This window comes from Mandrillus leucophaeus, unplaced genomic scaffold, assembly GCF_000951045.1.
Source record: "Mandrillus leucophaeus isolate KB7577 unplaced genomic scaffold, Mleu.le_1.0 Scaffold327, whole genome shotgun sequence".
NCBI lineage: Eukaryota > Metazoa > Chordata > Mammalia > Primates > Cercopithecidae > Mandrillus > Mandrillus leucophaeus.
The window spans coordinates 3,298,181-3,305,361 of NW_012103443.1; the positions used below are offsets into that span (position 1 = coordinate 3,298,181).

General features: G+C 36.0%; 1 pseudogene; it reads left to right on the top strand.

The window, feature by feature from the left end:
• Window positions 1–5,390: 5,390 nt before the first annotated feature.
• LOC105545399 lies at window positions 5,391–6,949 on the top strand (annotated as a pseudogene).
• The last annotated feature ends 232 nt before the right edge of the window (window positions 6,950–7,181 follow it).

Below are 7,181 nucleotides of genomic sequence, written 5' to 3' on the forward strand. Positions count from 1 at the left end.
GAGTAAGACCTGCAATCATGAGGCTCCTTTTTCTCAATATAGATACTCTACAAGGACTTTTGTATGAAATGACCAGTATTTACCTTTCCTAGAAATGTGGATTTTACCTGAAGTGTTAATCTATTTGGTAGTTTCTTTCTCCACATTTCATATTTTACTTGAGAATCTTCAACACTAAGGTAAACTTTGTAAGCTCTGATTATTACCCAAAATTTGGAGTTTGAATATTTTATAACAATGCTTTTAAAAATATTATTTTGATAAATATTTTCCATGGAATAATATCTGGACTAAATTTCAACAGTACTATCTTTTCAGTCCACCTTACAGTAAGTTTATCTTTTCATATCCCTCTGATTTGCCTCCAGTAAATTATTAGATATCTTACCGTTACTGATTTCTTATTTAATTCCACTGTGGTCAGAAAACATACTTTGTATGGTTTGTTTCCTTTTTTGGTGAACATAGCATGTACACTTGAAAAATCGTATGTATTCTATGGGTGTTGTGGGTATTATTTTGGTTCAGGTGGTTGATAGTGTTGTTCAGATCACTTATGTCTTTTCTGAATTTTGCCTAGGTCTTCTATCAAATGCTGAGGGAAGAGTGTCAGTATCTCCATAATAATGAAATCATCTATAGCTGCCTTTAGCTCTGTTCTTTTTTGCTTCATATATTTTGATGCTCTATTATTAAGTATACCTGTATTCATGATTTTTCTTTCTTTCCTATGGATGGAACTTTTATCATTATAAAGTGTTCCTTTTTGTATATGGTTTTATTTTGTTTCGAAGTCTTATTTGATATTGATATTGAGTCCCTTCTCATCACTTTCTTCTGCTGTTTGCATAATATATCTTTCCCATCCATTTACTTTTAATATATTTGGTGTGTGTATGTTTAAAGTGCATTCTCATCGTTTATGAGTCTTTCTTGTTAATCCCTTCATCATAATCCTAATTTTTGCATGTTTAGCTCATTAACATTTATTGCAATTATTGATATGATTAGATTTAGATAGCATGTTTTATTATTTGAGTTTTGCTTGTACTATTCTTTTACCCTTTTTTCCTCCTTCTTTTGGATTATTTATATTTTTTTAGGATTCCATTTTGATATATCCATTGACTTTTTAGCTATATCTCTCAATATATACAATAAACTTTACAGTCTGCTGAGGGTTAATATTACTTAATATAAATTATGGAAACCTTGTATATGTATAGGGTCATTTACTGCAGCTCTCCATCCTTTATACTATAGTTGTCATATGAATTACATCTACATACTTAAATCCCATAGCACGATGGTATAATTTTAAAAATAGTTATATGTATTTTAATACGTAAGAGGAGATATTGTCTTTTATATTTACCAATATATTTGCCACTTCATATTCTCTCTATTTCTTCCTCAAGTTCTGAGCTTCCAGCTAATACTATTTCTCATCACCTTGAGAAATTCCTTGAACATTTCTTGTAGTGCAGGTCAGCTAATAATAAATTTTCATCACTTATTTGAAAATGTCTTTATTTTACCTTTACTTTTGACGGATATTTTTACTTGATGTAGAATTCTGGGTTGACAGATTTTTTTCTTTCAGCACTTAAATGATTTTATTCCACTGTCTTCTGGCCTCCATTGTTTCCGAAGAGAATTGAGCAGTCATTTGAATTATTGTTTCCTTGTGTTAATGTGAGTTACAGCTCACATTAACAATGTTGAATTATTATTAACTATGGTTAGATTCCTTGAATCATGGCATTTAATCTCATTGATTATCTCCAAAGAATGTTATTTCAAAATTTACTTAGATAACTTTATCATTTTCCTCTGGATGCCTTCAGTGTTTGCTTGATTTCTCTTTTGTTAAATAACGCCCCCTCCTTTCTCTCAAATACACACTTATATTTCAGTGGCTGTGGTTGTACTATACATTGACCTCTGTTTCTTCATGTGAGAGAGACTGTGGGTTTTCTACTGGAGTTTCAGTCACTCCATGCAGTGCCTACTGTGGCTCAACTTCAGTCTGAAAGCCTTTCTTCACCTCGTTAATTCTTACTCATCGATCAAGACTCAGTTTATTAATCTAAGTCTCTAGATTCAACTAGATATGTCCAAGCGTTGGGAATGCATTTCATTGCATTTAACAGAAAATACTACAGTGATTTGAGCAAAACTGCGTTTGTTTTTCTCAGCTAATATAAAATTTAGGGGTAGACAATTCAAAACTGATGTAGCTGCTCAGACAGGTCATTAAGGACCCATTTTTTCTATCTGTTCTGCTATTTGAATGAAGCTTTTGTTTTTATAGTTTCAAGTTGAAATGTATATTCTTGGGCATTACATTCACTTCCCAGGTAGGCAGAATAGGCAAGGAAAATTAGTAGCATGATCAACTCATCCTAGTTTGCCTGAGACTTCTCCATTTTTAACCTTAAAATTCCAAGTTCCATTAGTTGAACTAAAAAAAAAAAATAACATGGCCTGTCACCCATGATTTGTGTTTATCACGCCTAGAAAATATTCTGTATGATTGCAAAATAAAACTTCAAGTGTATTCATCCTTCTGAAGAGATGGGATATGACCAAGTTGCAATCACAGCTCACATTAACAATGTTGAATTATTATTAACTATGGCTAGATTCCTTGAATCATGGCTTTTAGTCTCATTGATTACCTCCAAAGAATGCTATTTCAAAATTTACTTAGATAACTTTATCTTAGGATCTTTCCAGACAAATAGCTTACTTAAATATTGATATCACTCTTGGTTATTTTATCTAGTTTTTAAAGTAATAGTTCAATATTTATGTTGTAAAACAAAATGCATATAATAAAAGGCAAAATCAAAATACATATTGCAGAAATGTTTTCAAATGTAAGTGCAAACAGTAAAATAAGGCCAAATAAGCTCAAAGAGATCGCAATGTTCTAATGAGAGATCTCAATTAATAAAGCAATAAGTTAAAACATGGATATACTGAAGTTAAAACAGAATCATTTATATCTGTGTTAAACACACTAGAATAAAATTTAAATATTGATGTTATAGAGAGTAAATAAATATCTTTTTGGTGGGTAGAGTTGCCTTAAACTATTTCTGTTGTCAAAGGAGTTTAGGACATGCAACAAATCATCAATATTAGTTACAAGTTCCAAGGAAATTAAAATTTATTTCTAGCCTGTCCATTAATTGCTTCCTTCAAGGCATAAAATAGCATTTCATAGCCTTAGGAGCAGAATATAGATATTTCCACGGTAAACATAAGACTGTATAATCTGACTAATAATTATGTAAGGTTTTTCTTATATAACCTGACATTATGTAAGCACTGCTAGGGATGTGTAGCATCTGTCTAGTGTTGTAAAAACAGAAAACAAACATAACAGCCACTAGCATTTTATTTTCCTTTGCTTCATTTTTCCCTTTTAATTTTTCCATAAACCAGTGACCTCAAAGAGTGAATACTAATAAAGGAACCCTTAACTTTTAATGAAAGCACTTTCATACATCTTCTCTTATACCTAAGAATTATTTGACAAAAATGCCTCTCAGCTGTGTTTCAGCAGTGTAAAATGTTTTTTTTTTTCCTACAAATGAAACTGAGCAATTCATTTTAATACAAAGGGTCCTGTGCACAAGAAATGAATTGTATTTTTAGCAGTATTCCCTGCCCCACGACTCCAAAGGAGCTACTCTTCTGACTTCAGTTGCCAAATTCACCTAAGTAGAAAGGTAATTGTCTTCCCTGAAGGGTTTGGAAATGAAACCTGCTAGAAAGCTTTGTTTATGTATATGGAGATACTTGAATAGAATGTGGTTCTCCTCAATGCATTTTAACAAATGATTAATAGAAGAGGAATGAGAGTTCTCAATTATATAGCCTCATTGGTGACCCATATATCAAGTCCAGGCCATCCCTTTATCTTAACCCTGTAGTCACAGCTTAGTCCAGGACATAGAGAACATTGTTTTTCTTTAGCTTGTTTATTTTGTTCGGAATTTAGTCCTTCATTGGTTAGCCCATTATTCTGAATATCATGTATCTCCCCAGTTTGTGCTCTTAAACACCAAGCTATACTCTTTACTCAAATTCCCAATATTTTCAATTGTCTATCAATAATAAAGATAAATGTTGTTTAGGATGTGTTTTTCTAAACCTTTCTCAGCTCCCGGTGTTTCAAAGAGCAGAAACACTGTGTAGCAATTATACTGGTACACTGCATGGTCAACTCTTAGTGGTCTAGCATGCAAAGATAAGGTGATCTTCCCATCACATGGAGACAGTATAATGTTATGAAATCTCCTTTAGTGAATTATTCTTATTTGTTCAATTGTTATGTTTCATCAGAAGTTCTATTATGTCCACTATCGTTATAACTTATTTGACTAGCTGCTCATGCAAGCAAGACTTTATGTTCCATCATTTTATATATAAATTAAAAAATTATTCTTCAGCCAACTATATTATTCTATAATTAGCTTAGCAACACAAAGCAACCAGTTCTCATGTATCTGGACCAAGAAGCCACACACACAGAAGTAATCATATCATATACTATACCTTCCCCTTGCATGTTTACCTCTTGCCATGACTTCAAGTCAATGCATAATTGTAAGTAAACTCTAGGTAATATCAAAGAAGGCATCTTTTGTTTGGTAGTACACAAAAAGGGTAGAAATTAAGAGGAGTAGAAACGAGTAACGTGGGTGAGTGGAAAATACTGCAAAGTGCTGGAAACTTCAGTTTTACAAACATGTCTATAGATTCATATTTTCTTTCTAGAGAGGGATCCTGCAGGGACTTTGATTTAATTAATATAATGCCAAAGCTCAGCACAGGAGTATAAATATTCAATAAATTCTTAGGTAATACTATAATTGACTGAAGAATAATTTTTCATTTTCCATTAAAAAATGGTATTCGTTTGCACTGAAGAGTAGAATATACTATCAGACAAGTGAAGAAACAATACTGGATTTAGTTCAAACAGGGCATCAGAGTCTTATTCATTGGCTAGTGGTACAAGCTCAACTAAATCACTTCACCTGTCTTTTCTTCAGTTTTCTCATTTGCAAAGTGAAGACTGGAATCTTTCTCACAGGGTGTAGTGAGAAAAAATGTTTTAAAATGGGAGAAATTACAGAAGGTGGAAGCAGTGGCGTCCGCAGCTGAGGACTGACCTGCCAGCGGCCCGCAGAGGTGGCGATGGCGCACTTTGATCCCAGAGTTTGAGGTCCAAGCAGCCTCCTCTCGGAGCGTAGTGTCTGTGTCCATCCTCTATCAGCCCTTGGCTGATCGGAGTCGGGTGGCTGGCGGGAATCCCTGCCCGCCTGGTTCTGCCGCCCAGTGCACTTGAGCAAGCATGTGATAATCAAGTTACTATGAGTCTGCTAAACTGTGAAAACGGCTGTGGATCCAGCCAGTCTTAAAGTGACTACTGTGTGGCCATGGCCAGCTCCTGTAGCGCTGCAACAAAAGATGATAGTGTGGGTGGAACTGCCAGCACGGAGAACCTCTCCAGTTCCTTTATGGAGGAGATCCAGGGATATGATGTAGAGTTTGACCCACCCCTGGAAAGCAAGTATGAATGCCCCATCTGCTTGACGGCATTACAAGAAACAGTGCAAACGCCATGAGGCCATAGGTTCCGCAAAGCCTGTATCATAAAATCAATAAGGGATGCAGGTCACAAATGTCCAGTTGACAATGAAGTACTGCTGGAAAATAAACTATTTCCAGACAGTTTTGCAAAACGTGAGATTCTTTCTCCGATGGTGAAGTGTCCAAATGAAGGTTGTTTGCACAAGATGGAACTGAGGCATCTTGAGCATCATCAAGCACATTGTGAGTTTGCTCTTATGGATTGTCCCCAATGCCAGCGTCCCTTCCAAAAATTCCATATTAATATTCACATTCTGAAGGATTGTCCAAGGACACAGGTATCTTGTGACAACTGTGCTGCATCCATGACATTTGAAGATAAAGAGATCCGTGGACCAGAACTGTCCTTTGGCAAATGTCATCTGTGAATACTGCAATACTATACTCATCAGAGAACAGATGCCTCATATTATGATGTAGACTGCCCTACAGCCCCAATTCCATGCACATTCCGTACTTTTGGTTGCCATGAAAAGATGCAGAGGAATCACTTGTCAAACCACCTACAAGAGAACACCCTATCACACAAGAATGTTGATCCAGGCTGTTCATAGTTTGAGCCTTATACCCGACTCTGGGTATATCTCAGAGGCCCGGAATTTCCAGGAAACTAGTCACCAGTTAGAGGATTGCCTTGTAAGACAAGATCATCAAATCCAGGAGCTGACTGATGAAATAGAAACTCAGAGTATATATGTAAGTGAGCTCAAATGAACTATTCGAACCCTTGAGGACAAAGTTGCTGACATTGAAGCACAGCAGTGCAATGGAATTTACATTTGGAAGATTGGGAATGCATTTGAAATGTCAAGAAGAGGAGAAACCTGTTGTGATTCATAGCCCTGGATTCTACATGGGCAAACCTGGGTACAAACTGTGCATGCGCTTGCACCTTCAGTTACCGACTGCTCAGTGCTGTGCAAACTATATATCCCTTTTTGTTCACACAATGCAAGGAGAGTATGACAGCCACCTCCCATGGCCCTTCCAGGTACAATATGTCTTACAATCCTTGATCAGTCTCAAGCACCTGTAAGGCAAAACCACGAAGAGATAATGGATGCCAAACCAGAGCTGCTTGCTTTCCAGCAACCCACATATCCCATGGAACCCAAAAGGTTTTGGCTATGTAACTTTTATACATCTGGAAGCACTAAGACAAAGACCTTTCATTAAGTATGACACATTATTAGTGCGCTGTGAGGTCTCCACCTGCTTTGACATGGGTAGCCTTCGGAGGGAGGGTTTTCAGCCACAAAGTACTAATGCAGGGGTATAGCTTGCCCTCACTTGTTCAAAAACAACTGCCTCTTCTCAATAACATGCAAACTTCTCAATAACATGCAAACAAACAAAAATGCCGTGGGAAAGATGTAGTATCTACTAGTAAGTGTTGTTAGAGAGGTCACTTACTATTTCTTCCTGTTACGAATGATCTGAGGCAGTTTTTTCCTGGGAATCCACGCGTTCCATGCTTTTTTCAGAAATGTTAGGCCTGAAGTGCCTGTGGC